Raw genomic sequence first — 17,021 nt, 5'->3', positions numbered from 1 at the left:
TAAACCTTTATGTTACACTAACACTAGATGTAACTAGTACTCCATATAAAAGTCGAGGCACTTATTGCTGTTTTCTATATATTCTCTTATTCATTTACTTGAAATTAACTTTAACTAAGGTTTCAGACAAAACCTTGAGGAGATCTTAAATAGACAATTACTTTTGTATTTAGTCAAACACCTAGTTCATGCCTTAATCTTTTGACCAGACCTAATTAAATCAAGATACACATGACCATTCTTAGGTCATTGTTTTGGGGAAAAGACAGGGTTTGTTTATGATCACCTGTGTCCACATTTCTCCATTCAAGAAAACCTTAAGGAAAGAGATCATTAACTTGGGCTTTACTCTGGGAGAGATTCTAAAAATAACATAGGAATTTGTACCTCAATTCTAACCTTAAAACTGAATATATCTATAAGAACCACACTCATATATATATATATATATATATATATATATATATATATACAACACACGTATTTAAATTGATGATATAAAAATCAAAATCCACTCATACATTGACTAATATAAAAAAAAACTAAGAAAGATTGATCTCTTTCTATTCACTAAAAATCATCAAAACTCAGCACATTTCTAATACATTGTCTTATCTAGGCAAATACTTTTCATTAGACCTTGGGAAACCTCCTTCTCACAAAAACAGACTTGGGTAAACACTTTGGTACATATTGTTAATCCTTGGTTAGTAATCCTGAGTTCAAATCTTGAACTCACCCTGCACTTTTAAACTAAGACAAAATGGTTGTTCTTTAGGTTCATGTCTATACATTTTATATAGGCCTTATAATTATGGACTTTATTTATACCCAATAGTTCTGACAAATATCCCCCCTTATTCCCACATTAGTCAGGGATCCCCTTAAGACCTAACTGGGAGAAAGTCGGAAGAATTTTCATGTTCATCAATATATTTTATCCGAGTCTTTTGTCGCATCATAAAGTCAATCCTGGAAAAGTATACAAGGAGTGCAGAATTATTAGGCAAGTTGTATTTTTGAGGATTAATTTTATTATTGAACAACAACCATGTTCTCAATGAACCCAAAAAACTCATTAATATCAAAGCTGAATATTTTTGGAAGTAGTTTTTAGTTTGTTTTTAGTTTTAGCTATTTTAGGGGGATATCTGTGTGTATTACTGTGCATAATTATTAGGCAACTTAACAAAAAACAAATATATACCCATTTCAATTATTTATTTTTACCAGTGAAACCAATATAACATCTCAACATTCACAAATATACATTTCTGACATTCAAAAACAAAACAAAAACAAATCAGTGACCAATATAGCCACCTTTCTTTGCAAGGACACTCAAAAGCCTGCCATCCATGGATTCTGTCAGTGTTTTGATCTGTTCACCATCAACATTGCGTGCAGCAGCAACCACAGCCTCCCAGACACTGTTCAGAGAGGTGTACTGTTTTCCCTCCTTGTAAATCTAACATTTGATGATGGACCACAGGTTCTCAATGGGGTTCAGATCAGGTGAACAAGGAGGCCATGTCATTAGATTTTCTTCTTTTATACCCTTTCTTGCCAGCCACGCTGTGGAGTACTTGGACGCGTGTGAAGGAGCATTGTCCTGCATGAAAATCATGTTTTTCTTGAAGGATGCAGACTTCTTCCTGTACCACTGCTTGAAGAAGGTGTCTTCCAGAAACTGGCAGTAGGACTGGGAGTTGAGCTTGACTCCATCCTCAACCCGAAAAGGCCCCACAAGCTCATCTTTGATGATACCAGCCCAAACCAGTACTCCACCTCCACCTTGCTGGCGTCTGAGTCGGACTGGAGCTCTCTGCCCTTTACCAATCCAGCCACGGGCCCATCCATCTGGCCCATCAAGACTCACTCTCATTTCATCAGTCCATAAAACCTTAGAAAAATCAGTCTTGAGATATTTCTTGGCCCAGTCTTGACGCTTCAGCTTGTGTGTCTTGTTCAGTGGTGGTCATCTTTCAGCCTTTCTTACCTTGGCCATTTCTCTGAGTATTGCACACCTTGTGCTTTTGGGCACTCCAGTGATGTTGCAGCTCTGAAATATGGCCAAACTGGTGGCAAGTGGCATCTTGGCAGCTGCACGCTTGACTTTTCTCAGTTCATGGGCAGTTATTTTGCGCCTTGGTTTTTCCACACGCTTCTTGCGACCCTGTTGACTATTTTGAATGAAACGCTTGATTGTTCGATGATCACGCTTCAGAAGCTTTGCAATTTTAAGAGTGCTGCATCCCTCTGCAAGATATCTCACTATTTTTGACTTTTCTGAGCCTGTCAAGTCCTTCTTTTGACCCATTTTGCCAAAGGAAAGGAAGTTGCCTAATAATTATGCACACCTAATATAGGGTGTTGATGTCATTAGACCACACCCCTTCTCATTACAGAGATGCACATTACCTAATATGATTAATTGGTAGTAGGCTTTCGAGCCTATACAGCTTGGAGTAAGACAACATGCATAAAGAGGATGATGTGGTCAAAATACTCATTTGCCTAATAATTCTGCACTCCCTGTATTATCACAGAGATCCTGTGTCCAATGGTTTTAGCATGTAAGAAAATGCAAAACTTGGTACCAATCATGCCATTATTGCTGTGACTTTGTTCCCATGCATAATGTATCAATTTGGTTCCTTTCTCAAGCTAAAATGGTGATATCCGGTATCTTCATCCTATGAATGTCCTTGGATCCAATCTCGCAAAGATTCTTGAAGTAAAATCTTCTTTGCCATCATTCACAATCCTGGGACATCTGAAACACTGCTGTAGATTCGGGTTGATGATTAGTTCCGTCTTCAATTGGACCTCTCGGATCAACACCATCCGCACGATATCTGTATCTTTGTTGTCATCTTCGTCGCCAGGAATCACGTCCGGTTCCGCCCGTCCTTTTCCTATAAAAGAAAATGAAACTATGAATACATATTCTTTAATCTTTTGAGATATACAGTTTCCCTAGCGTTGCTATGTAAAAATGCTTTGCAAGGAAACACCAAAATCGGAACATCTGTGAACTGAGAGAAATCAGATTAACGCAATCCTTATTCATTCTCTTATTCAGCATCACCTTCTATGATTCTCAATTGGGATCTCGGATGACATACTCGCAATTGATTTACATGGACCCATTTCTCGATTAACCCATCTTTGGTATTAATTTTCACCTTATAAACTACAGGTGATATTTTATCAATTACATCATACGGACCTTTCCATGATGGGAGAAATTTTCTTTCTTTTACCCGATCCCGGGCAAAGTTACAGAGATACACTCTATCTCCTACCTCATATTCCTTTTTGGTAGTTTTCAAGTCATAATAAGTCTTGTTACTTACAGCGGCTTTCTCAAGATTCTTCTGCGCGAAAGCAAACGAGTATAGAAGATACTTACGAAGGTCCTCCACATACTGATGTGTCGTGGCTGCATTGATCAGGTTATGATCTGATGTGCGATACAACAGATGTTGAGGAAGTACCATTCTTCTCCCCGTCATCAGCTCAAAAGGTGACATCTGGGTAGCCGTGCTTGGAGTAGCTCTAATGGCCATGAGCACTAATGGTAACCTTATATCCCAGTCTTTACCCGACTCCTTAACATATTTCTTATGGATGTTGACAATAGACTGGTTATGGCGCTCAACGCTATAGCGATCCGCTAGATGCTGGACGATAGGCAATGTGTAATTTTCTCTTCACACCCAACATCTTCCACATCTTCACCATTACCTCACTTACAAAGTGTGATCCACGGTCTGAATCAATCCTTAACGGTAATCCAAATCTGGAAAATACATGGTTAATCAACAAAAATGCACAGGTCTCGGCTGTGTTATTGCGGGCCGGTAGACACTCTACCTATTTTGTAAAACACACAAGTGACAGTCAACATGTATTTATTCCCTCGGGATGACCAGGTAACAGGATGTCAGACCAGGGTAATGACCAGGTAACAGGATGTCAGACCAGGGTAATGAAAAACCTTTCTTTTGAAGTGGAGCACGATGTTTAGGACCGTGAGGTTGAAATTGCGCACATACCAAACAACCTTGACAATAACTCTGGACATCCTTTAACATATGAGACCAGTAGGCATAATCACGTAGTGACTCATATGAAATCTTTTCTCAACGATGACCAGCTGTAGGTGCATTATGGGCATGTTGTAACATTAAAGCTCTAAATGTAGTAGGAACTACCCACTGCTGAATACCATTTTTAGAGGCTCTCATTAATAACCCATCCTGAATACTAAATTGGGATTTGGATTTCATAAGTAATCGGAGGTCTTCTTTTTGGGTATAATTTTCCTCCGATATGGGATTATTATTAGGATCCTCAATATGTTTATAGAAGATTCCCAATATAAGATCTTCCTTCTGGCTTTTGATCAGATCCTCACTAGAAGATTCTTGGCTCCATTGAACTACACTATTTTCAGTTTGGGCCTTAGCCTGTTGTCTAGTGATAGCGTCAATGGGAATCATCTCTAGTAAATGATCTATATTCACATGATCACCATTTATGGCTCATTGTTTGGCCAGTTTATCAGCTAGGTCATTACCCTCTTTATCTCTATTTTGGGTTTTGGAATGACCTATAGTCTTTTTCCAATAAATGGTTAGATCATTATGTCAGACCAGCTCATCTATGGCACAAAACAACTTGGCGTGTTTCACTGGTTTGTTATTGGACCGTAACATGTGACTCCTCTTCCATGTGGGCATATATTCTACAAAACTGTTCCGCGCATAATTTGAATCAGTAACTATGACGAATTCCTTTATATTGTGCTCTATAGCAATTTTAACGGTTTGGTAGACAGCTGCTAATTCCGCTACCTGGCTACTCTTAGCACCAATACTGTAACCTATTGAAATACTCGGGCACCCATCTATCCAAGTAATGCCAATTCCTGCCACTAGTTTTCTTTCGTCCCCTACAGTGGTGTGGTAAGCACAACCATCTATGTACTCACAGGGGAGTAGAGCGCAATAGTCTTCGTCATACACTTTGTAAGGGGAAGATTTTTGTTTCTCTAGAAAATCATCAGCTCTTCTGTATGAGACTGAGCGGCGCAATCATGCAGTTCTGCAAGTCTTTGGGCTACTGGACACTTTTTATTTTGCTTATAGCGAACTTCCAACGGCCATCCTTGTAAAGACAAGGTCCAAGCAGTGATCCTGCTGTTAGACAAGTTACCATCTCTAATTTTATCACTCTGTAGATATTGCAGGGGTTGATGGGCCGTTTCAACAATGATTTTCTCACCCTGTACAAAACATATAAAGTTTTGAAGTGCCCAGACTGTGGCTAGTAAAGCTTTTTCACAGTCGCTAAACTTTATTTCTACTGGTGAGAGGGATTTACTTGCATAAGCTATAATTTTATGCAATTTATCCTGTTTTTGGCATAGGACAGCACTAATACTAAGATTCGTAAAACCAGTTTCCAGATAAAAGGGTTTACCCCCCCTCCGGATAAGCTAGACATGGGGCTTGGGTGAGTCTCCTCCTTTTAAGCTCAGACATAGCTTGTTCCTGATCCTCCCCCCATGTCCAGGGTACACCTTTCTTTAACAATGTCAGCAATGGTTTACTAATCTCAGCATAGTTATCAATGAATTTACTGGAGTAATTCATCATTCCCAGGAATGATCTAAGTTCACTAATATGGGTAGGTGTTTTAGATTTCATCACAGCCTCCACCTTTTTCTTCTGGGGATTCAGGCCTTCACAGGTAACCTCATGTCCAAGGAAATTTACCTTGATTCGACACCACTGGACTTTCTGTAAAGAAATTTTCACACCTGCCTCTCTCAACTGATTCAGTACATTCCTAATTTCTTGGATATGATGGTCAAATGAAGTACTTTTCATCAAAATGTCATCTACATAAGTTAAGTTTCCTCTTTCTGTGGCATCAGGCATAGCCTTATGTAAAAACACTGCAAATTCATGACCTGAATTTATGTACCTAAACGGTAGTCTAGTCCAGGCAAACTGTTCTTTACCAAAAGTAAAGGCCAATTTGTATTGATCTTCAGGACTCACTTTGATGGTCCAATATCCCTGAGCGCAATCTAAGGTGGTAAAAATCCTAGCGCCTTGCATTTGTACCAAGCATTGGTCTATATATGGCACAGGCCAGCCGGACATATATACACGTTTATTTAGCTGACGAGGATCAGCACATAAACGCCATTGACCATTCGGTTTAAGAATTCCAAGAATAGGATTATTATAAGAACTGTGCACTGGTCTTATAATACCTCTCTTTGAGATTTCGAATTATTTCCGCTAGCGAGTCGTAACAAGCTAGTGGAAGACGATATTGCTTGATATAAACGGGAGGTGCCTCAGGATCAGTCTGAATCCTGGCAATGTGTATGTCAGTCAGACCACAATCAAAGGAATCTTTAGCAAAGATATCCTTGAATTCTAAGAGAACTTCCTTTAGTTGTTGTCGCTCTGGGTCATTGGAGCATCCATCAGCTAATGAGATTTGTTGCTGGACCATTTCCATAAACCCTGGAAAAACTTCTGGTTGACCTATTTCATAGGTTTCCTCCAACCTGTCAGTGAGGTCATGATTTGACTTACCTGCTTTTTCAGCAAACTCATGATATTCCAGGGCTTTCTTCTCATTAATTGTATGATTAAAGGTAAGGGAGGATTCCTCTACCTTGCAGGTACCTTCTTCAAGATTAAAAGGATATACTGAACTAATGGTGAACAATCCCTCAGGAGAAGAATAAAATGTTTGTTTAACCAATTGTTCTTCTGTTAGATACGATTCAGGTATTAGGCCAATAATTACATTCTGAAACCCAAAAGTATAATAATCTGAATCTAATGCCATACCAATGATAGTGTCTTTAGACAAATGGACTTCATTTGGCATACAATTATTTGGGTTTTAAAGGTTTGTAAATTCACCATAGGGGTATGATTTACTGAAATACCTAATTGTTGCATTCTGTTTGATAGGCATATCAATGCATCACAATTCTTTAATTTTTGGCCTTTTGATACCTGAATGGGTAAAAGGAAATTATTAGTACCTGGAGGGATTATTATATCTTGTGGTACTAATACACTGACTGCATAAGGCAGTATCTGGGATGACTTGAGTGCTTCATGTTCATCCATAAAACCATCAGGATTCCCTTTTAATCTTGTCCACAATGTGTAATTCACTATATATACATGGATGGCAAAACGATGTAAAATATCGTTGCCAATGTACATGCAATATCTGGGTTCATCAAGCACCAGGAATAAATGAGTAGCTGATTCTTCTGCAATAGAAATCGTTAATATACAGTACAGACCAAAAGTTTGGACACACCTTCTCATTCAAAGAGTTTTCTTTATTTTCATGACTATGAAGGCATAAAAACTATGAATTAACACATGTGGAATTATATACATAACAAACAAGTGTGAAACAACTGAAAATATGTCATATTCTAGGTTCTTCAAAGTAGCCACCTTTTGCTTTGATTACTGCTTTGCACACTCTTGGCATTCTCTTGATGAGCTTCAAGAGGTAGTCCCCTGAAATGGTCTTCCAACAGTCTTGAAGGAGTTCCCAGAGATGCTTAGCACTTGTTGGCCCTTTTGCCTTCACTCTGCGGTCCAGCTCACCCCAAACCATCTCGATTGGGTTCAGGTCCGGTGACTGTGGAGGCCAGGTCATCTGGCGCAGCACCCCATCATTCTCCTTCATGGTCAAATAGCCCTTACTTTCAAAGTTTTCCCCATTTTTCGGCTGACTGACTGACCTTCATTTCTTAAAGTAATGATGGCCACTCGTTTTTCTTTACTTAGCTGCTTTTTTCTTGCCATAATACAAATTCTAACAGTCCATTCAGTAGGACTATCAGCTGTGTATCCACCTAACTTCTCCTCAACGCAACTGATGGTCCCAACCGCATTTATAAGGCAAGAAATCCCACTTATTAAACCTGACAGGGCACACCTATGAAGTGAAAACCATTTCAGGGGACTACCTCTTGAAGCTCATCAAGAGAATGCCAAGAGTGTGCAAAGCAGTAATCAAAGCAAAAGGTGGCTACTTTGAAGAACCTAGAATATGACATATTTTCAGTTGTTTCACACTTGTTTGTTATGTATATAATTCCACATGTGTTAATTCATAGTTTTGATGCCTTCAGTGTGAATCTACAATTTTCATAGTCATGAAAATAAAGAAAACTCTTTGAATGAGAAGGTTTTGCACTTATATTATGATCATCAGAATCATTATCCAAGTAATGTATCCAATTATCCTGTGGTTTTGGATATCGAATCACTTTAGAATTGGCCACTTGATTTAGTAGATCCCTACTAATATAACTATTTTCATGGCGCAAATCCAATTTAGCCCTCTTAGTTCTTCCTAAGTCATTCACCTGTACTGGGAAGAACATCTCATCATACACCTTTTCCATTCCCACTAGGAATTGTTTGTGACCATTAAACCCAGTAGGGTCAGTAGTTTCTGGGTGTAGGTGGATTGTAAGAACATCCCCTTCCAAACAGATATTTTTTACTCGTTCAGGAGACACACATATGGTGTTATCTTTCTGTTCACCTATAGTGGAATTTGGAGTGGTTTGCAGGAAAGAGACATCAGGGACTTGGCTATTTCGGAAATGTACCTCAATGGAATCCGGCCTTTCCTCTATCACATGGCAGTTACGCCTATTGTGATAGGATTGTGATTGTTCATAATTGATGGGCATCCTCACTTGAGACCATGTCACCTTATTAACAAAATCAATAACTGGGCTTAATCTTTTCAGGAAATCGATGCCAATAATTAATCGATCAATGGGCATATCCACGATCAATGTAGGATGGCTAATTACTTTGTATCCTACTTTAAAATCCAGCAAAGCTTTACCTAAAACCTTGAGGGCATTGCCTGAGACACTTACCAGGTTAGCATTAAAACTTTTTAACTTATACCTGTTAGAAGATACATCCTGTGATCGTTGGAAGTACTTTAAAGATAATAAAGTTGCTTGGCTACCTGTATCTATCAATGCTATTATTGGTGGGAGATTATCAAATAATTAAACTTTCATATAATATCTATTTTCTATTTCAAGTATGGAACAAAGATATTTGGAATGATTATTGAAATTGTTTTCCTGCTTGGCAATTATACTTGTCCTCGTTTCCTCCTCCTTCCTTTTATTAGCAGGATCATATGCCTTCATCTGTGCAGCTGAAGACTTTGTGTGCTGTAGGACAGAACAAACAGGTTTCCCCTCCCCTTGCCATGTGGCTTTGTAAGGGTTAAATTCCTTTTAAAGGGAAAGACCATTATATTAGATTGCTCCACTTTACATACATTTAAGTCATTAACCTCTGCAACATTTGACATACTTACTTGCTTCTCCCCCTTTATATTTGGGGAGGATTCTCTACAGGAGGGGTTACCAGTTAGCAGTGATGGTTTTAGAAACTTCCTCCATCCGCTGCATCAACATAACAAACTGGTTTTAGATTTGATCCATCCGATCATATAGGCTACTTCTCTTTCTCCCATAATCTTTGGGAGATTGATTTTGGGACCGATATGATTGTGACCTCCCAGAACCGTCTGACTCAGAACGACTTTGAACCCTTTCTGGCCTACGTTGATATCCCCTATAATAATTACTTTGATATCTTTGAAAAAGAGGGAACAGTCTATTTCTAAACTCCTTCTGGTGGTTTGGGTTCTTTTCAGCAATATTTGGACCCTTATTCCCATCTGGCCTAGGCTGAATTTTATTTGGCTGGGAAGGTCTAGGAGCTTTCAACACTTCAGCATAACTCCTTTTAGGGCTCTCAAATTTTCCCTGATCTCTTTTTATGTGAGTTTCTGCTAGGAGACTCATCACCATTTTGTATTGCAGCATACAGAGTTGTACTCTTGGTGAGTAACCAATCCAGAGTCTTTCTAGGATGGTAATCCCTGGCCAAAATAAATTTTATTTTATTGGGCAAAGCGTCATAAAATAACTGGATGAATTCACTACTTTCAAAATTGGGATCTTTTTCGGACAAACTATAGGCATTTTTGAGGACTGACAAAAATTCCCTGGGACTTTGATTAGGTCTACATTTCAGGGTAAATAAGGCCCTCCTTGCAGCAGTAGCGGACTTATAGGGACCAAATTCAGTTTTTATTTCTGCGACCACATCTGACCAAGAATCCCTACCCATCTCTCTAAGGTAATTAAAGAAATACCGGTGTTTTGGTTCGAATACCCTAGGTAATAAATTCAAGTTTCTGTATGTCCTGTTCTAAATGTAAAGTTTTCATGGCCTCCTCATATATTTCCAAATGACTTATTATGGAGGGTGATCCCTTTTTAGCAAATTGACCCACAGTTTCCTTGAGAAACTTGATCACTTTAGTAGTGTCTATCATGGGTTGAGAAGATCTCTGTACTAAACTTTTTAGAGGACCTAGGAGGTGAAATCGGTTTTAATTTAGGAAGAGAATGTTCTCTCAGAGACATTAGCTCTTCTCCTTTAAAGGGGTTGTCATATTTACTTTCTGCATCTGATTCCCCCCTGGAATATTTTACCTTCACTCTGTTAGAATCCTTTGGCTGTCTGAATTGTAAAGGGGCAAGATCCCGGTTATCTACCTCTGTTTGTAAATTTCTATTGTGCTGATACAACTTTTTACATTCCTCATCTAGATCCGCCATAGATAATTGACATTTAGACAGTTCATTAGTAGCTTGACTTAATTTCCATTCCAGAGTTCTTATTACCTCTTGCTGTTGATTGTCTCTGTCATTATATTCTGATAATTTAGCAGACCATTGTGCTAATTCCCCAGAAACCGTGGCCGCCTTAATTTCCATTTCAGATAGGTCTTTTTGAAATTTATCAATTTCATATGCCTGTTCAATATTTTTATATTTTGCTTTTTCCAATTGCTTTGCTATTTCACCAACTAAATATACAAATTCAGGCCAAGATTAAAGGATTAATGAATCCTTATCTTTCTTATGTTTAGCTTGGGAAATGTGACTGAGATAATCAGCAAACCGTGATTTATCAGATCAGACATCATCTGGATATTCTACAGCTCTCCTTTCCAGTTCAACCATCCAAACCTTTAACGCTCTCTTAATATCCAACCTGTCATGCATATGACACATCACAATATGCTCAACTAATTCTTGAGTCTCTCTATCATGCATATCAGTCTTAACCACTGCAGCAGCAGCCTGCATGCCTTGGCTAGCCTTGCTATTGTTCTCAGACATATTTTTGCTTGTTGCACTACAAGTACCACAATAACTTTATCAAATATATATTTTGCACCCCAAAATTTTGTTTCTATTACAAGCAGATCTCGGTGGAACCTCCAAATTATGTTGGAATATTTATGCTGTCTCCGATTGACAGTCTATATTATTTATGTGAATAAATTAAAATCTGTAATGAAGTAGATTCTAATTTATTATCATAAATATCAAGCTAAAACATGCTCGTGATAACATGCTCGTGATCTGCATTGAATTGAAGACAAAACCCAGTTACATACAAAATGTATATATAATTTATTAATACAATTTTTAGTGCAAAATAATATATATTAAAATTGGTGACAATTGAAATTCAATCAATGATATGCAAAATAGTGAGAGTCAAAAATAATTGAGAATTTATATATATATATATATAATAGGGAAATGATGGCGGCACTGGAGAAACAGATGCTAGCGGGTGCTAGGTCCAGGGATATAGCTGCTAACCCCGTAGAGATAAAGACGAAAAGCGGACAGCACTCCCAATAAAAAGCAATTGGTGTTTATTCACCCATGTGGAGGGCAACGTTTCAGCTCATACAAGAGAAAGGTTCTTGTATGAGCTGAAACGTTGCCTTTAAATCAATTTAATACTTGATTTCTCTCAGCCGACAAATGTCTAATTAAACCCAAATCTGGTTTATCTTTTTTCTATACAGATATACAGTACAGACCAAAAGTTTGGACACACCTTCTCATTCAAAGAGTTTTCTTTATTTTCATGACTATGAAAATTGTAGATTCACACTGAAGGCATCAAAACTATGAATTAACACATGTGGAATTATATACATAACAAACAAGTGTGAAACAACTGAAAATATGTCATATTCTAGGTTCTTCAAAGTAGCCACCTTTTGCTTTGATTACTGCTTTGCACACTCTTGGCATTCTCTTGATGATAGAAGAAATAGAAAAAATGCTCCAGCACCACGATGGATAATGTGATAATCCCGGTCTTTATTGTCACCAAGAATCCAGGTAAATACAGCAATCAAAAAACACTGGTGCCCCCCGGTTCCCAAGATCTACGCGTTTCGAACTGTCGTGTTCTTAGTCATGATCCTAAGTGTCTCACATGTTCCCAGCTAAAATACCATCCACCCCCATCATCTCCGCCCAGCCAGGGAGGGGTATAGTGGAATAGGGCGGGTAGCAAAATCAGCCAGGTCCATGTGAGACACCTGTGCAAGCCCAATCACATGTTACATAGTTTTAATCCCAATAGTGCTGCGTACAAACATTATAAAATACATAGAAAAAATATACATAGACGAAAATCTTTAAATGTACATATATAGCTAACATAAAATCCTCTATAATCTAACTCCCCACAAGTAGTCAAGGCAATGCTCCTGTTTCATACAGATTACCGTATATACTCGAGTATAAGACGAGTTTTTTGGCACATATTTTTGTGCTCAAAAAGCCTCCTCGTCTTATACTCGAGTCTAGTCTAGCTACGTTAATACAGGCAGTGCGGGGGGCGGCGCTCAATCACTGACGTCACGCGCCTGCGCCGCCTAGTGGGAGAAGGCGCGTGACGTCAGTGAGTGAGCGCCGCTCCCCGCACTGCCTGTATTACCGGAGCAAAGACAAAGTAAGAATACTGCTATGAGCGTCGGGGAGGGGGATCTGTGGATGGCACTGTAGGGGGATCTGTGGATGGCACTGTAGGGGGATCTGTGGATGGCACTGTAGGGAGATCTGTGCATGGCACTGTAGGGGAATCTGTGGATGGCACTGTAGGGGGATCTGTGGATGGCACTGTAGGGGGATCTGTGGATGGCACTGTAGGGAGATCTGTGGATGGCACTGTAGGGGGATCTGTGGATGGCACTGTAGGGGGATCTGTGGATGGCACTGTAGGGGGATCTGTGGATGGCACTGTAGGGGGATCTGTGGATGGCACTGTAGGGGGATCTGTGGATGGCAGTGCCATCCACAGATCCCCCTACAGTGCCATCCACAGATACCCCCTCCCCTAAACAGTGCCATCATGGCACTGTTTAGGGGAGGGGGGATCTGTGGATGGCACTGTTTAGGGGGGATCTGTGGATGGCACTGTTTAGGGGGGAGATCTGTGGATGGCTCCCTGTATTTAATGCAGAGTGTGTGTGTATATAATGCACACACTCTGCATTAAATACAGGGAGTCACCCTCTTGCAGATGTGTGTATATAATGTAGAGTGTGTGCATTATATACACATACACTCTGCATTATAGCTGCATTTCCCACCCTAGTCTTATACTCGAGTCAATAATTTTTCCCATTTTTTTGGGGTAAAATTAGGGGCTCGGCTTATACTCGGGTCGGCTTATACTCGAGTATATACGGTATATTGTACGTATAATAGTAAATATGATGAGAGAAATAATGGAAAATGAAAAGAACAATAAAGATCAAAATAGCGGAGCAGATTTCATAATACTATATTCATTGGTTTCTTGTTTGTATCGTATTTTCTTGTGACTCCGTATATCCATGTGTTGGTTTCATCATCCATCTGGTGTATCAGTGTGGAATAGTTGCATATCTCCATCACACTTGAAAATCGCATGGTGTGAAGTGGGACTAGAGTATATGCTGAAAAAACCCATCGGACAAGATGCATTCAATAGTTAGTTATATAACATAGCCATAATATACCATACATATAAAAACAATTTACTCTACAGGCATGTCATAAGCAGCGGTCAGTGATTGTTATTCAACATGTTTCTTTAAGGATACAATTAGACTCCGCACACAGGATATTCCCAAAATCAGGGTCTGTATATTCTCAGTTATCTATTTCTCCTGTTTGAATTTGGATTGATTTAAATCTTCTTAGTGCTGCAGTAAAATTTATCCAAAAGAAATTCATGATCACAAACAACTGACCGATATTGTTCCCGTATATATGGCATATAAGTTATTATATGTTTATCCATACCGTTCACATATACTGGCATAAAGGTTATTATAGCATATAGATTATTATCTATTTGTCCAAACTGTTCACATACATTGGAGATCCGTATATAAGATACAATATACACCATATTCATCATTTCATCATGTTACTGTTAAAAAATGGACAAAAATTATTTATGTTACAGAAAGCCTGAGCGGCAAATTTAAATGCCTTAAAACGCATATGCGTTTATAATGTGCTACATATCACTCACGTACCCCAGGGATCAGCATGCAGTATACAAATATTCCACAGTCATCATCCCTGTGTTCAAATATAAAAGGGTAGACAAAATCTATGCCATGGTGTATATTGTATCTTATATACGGATCTCCAATGTATGTGAACAGTTTGGACAAATAGATAATAATCTATATGCTATAATAATCTTTATGCCAGTATATGTGAACGGTATGGATAAACATATAATGGTGTATATTGTATCTTATATACGGATCTCCAATGTATGTGAACAGTTTGGACAAATAGATAATAATCTATATGCTATAATAACCTTTATGTCAGTATATGTGAACGGTATGGATAAACATATAATAACTTATATGCCATACGTATATACGGGAACAATATCGGTCAGTTGTTTGTGATCATGAATTTCTTTTGGATAAATTTTACTGCAGCACTAAGAAGATTTAAATCAATCCAAATTCAAACAGGAGAAATAGATAACTGAGAATATACAGACCCTGATTTTGGGAATATCCTGTGTGCGGAGTCTAATTGTATCCTTAAAGAAACATGTTGAATAACAATTAGGGATGAGGGAACCCGAACTGTATAGTTCGGGTTCGTACCGAATTTTGGAGTGTCCGTAACACGGACCCGAACCCGAACATTTTCGTAAAAGTCCGGGTTCGGGTTCAGTGTTCGGCGCTTTCTTGGCGCTTTTTGAAAGGCTGCAAAGCAGCCAATCAACAAGCGTCATACTACTTGGCCCAAGAGGCCATCACAGCCATGCCTACTATTGGCATGGCTGTGATTGGCCAGTGCACCATGTGACCCAGCCTCTATTTAAGCTGGAGTCACGTAGCGCCGCACGTCACTCTGCTATGATCAGTATAGGGAGAGGTTGCAGCTGCGACGTTAGGGCGAGATTAGGCAGATTAACTCCTCCAAAAGACTTCATTCTGTGATCGATCTGCAGCTGTGGATCATTGAAGTGCTATTATTGACTTGCTCACTTTTTTGAGGCTGCCCAGAGCGTTTTTAGATCACTTTTTTTCTGGGGTGATCGGCGGCCATTTTGTGACTTGTGGTGCGCCAGCACGAGCTATCACCAAGTGTATTTAACCATCGATAGTGTGGTTATTTTGTGCTATATCCTACATCAGCTGCAGGCTGAGCCTGTGTCACCGAAGTGCATTTAACCATCAACAGTCTGGTTATTTTTTGGCCGTATACTACATCTGGTGCAGGCTGAGCCTGTGTCACCCAAGTGCATTTAACCATCAACAGTGTGGTTATTTTTTGGCCATATATTACATCAGGGGCAAGTTGAGCCTGTCACCCAGCGCCTAAAAAATAGACCTGACATTTCTATTCAACCAAATCTGCACAGTTTTAGCTGGTCAAGTTATTTGTAGTGACCGTAAAAGCAGAATTTTTGTTCTGGGTTGAAAAAGCATTCCCAAATTTGCCATTCTGAAAATAACTAGTTTGTGGTATTTGAGGCCTACTTGAAATCTATCCCAAAAAGAAAATCTTACATTAAAGGTATTGATAGTGTGATTCAGAAAAACCTAAGACACACGCTAGCGTGCTGATAGAAGTGTCATTCTGTGATTAAACCTATAACTGTCACACAGCGCAAAAAAAAACAGGTCTCACATCTCTATTCAACCAAATCTGCACAGTTTTAGCTGGTCAAGTTATTTGTAGTGACCGTAAAAGCAGACTTTTTGTTCTGGGTTGAAAAAGCATTCCCAAATTTGCCATTCTGAAAATAACTAGTTTGTGGTATTTGAGGCCTACTTGAAATCTATCCCAAAAAGAAAATCTTACATTGAAGGTATTGATAGTGTGATTCAGAAAAACCTAAGACACACGCTAGCGTGCTGATAGAGGTGTCATTCTGTGATTAAACCTATAACTGTCACACAGCGCAAAAAAAAACAGGTCTCACATCTCTATTCAACCAAATCTGCACAGTTTTAGCTGGTCAAGTTATTTGTAGTGACCGTAAAAGCAGACTTTTTGTTCTGGGTTGAAAAAGCATTCCCAAATTTGCCATTCTCAAAATTACTAGTTTGTGGTATTTGAGGCCTACTTGAAATCTATCCCAAAAAGAAAATCTTACATTGAAGGTATTGATAGTGTGATTCAGAAAAACCTAAGACACACGCTAGCGTGCTGATAGAAGTGTCATTCTGTGATTAAACCTATAACTGTCACACAGCGCAAAAAAAAAACAGGTCTCACATATCTATTCAACCAAATCTGCACAGTTTTAGCTGGTCAAGTTATTTGTAGTGACCGTAAAAGAAGACTTTTTGTTCTGGGTTGAAAAAGCATTCCCAAATTTGCCATTCTCAAAATTACTAGTTTGTGGTATTTGAGGCCTACTTGAAATCTATCCCAAAAAGAAAATCTTACATTGAAGGTATTGATAGTGTGATTCAGAAAAACCTAAGACACACGCTAGCGTGCTGATAGAAGTGTCATTCTGTGATTAAACCTATAACTGTCACACAGC

This window comes from Bufo bufo, chromosome 3, assembly GCF_905171765.1.
Source record: "Bufo bufo chromosome 3, aBufBuf1.1, whole genome shotgun sequence".
NCBI classification, from domain to species: Eukaryota; Metazoa; Chordata; class Amphibia; order Anura; family Bufonidae; genus Bufo; species Bufo bufo.
Note: the sequence above shows the minus strand (reverse complement) of the source record.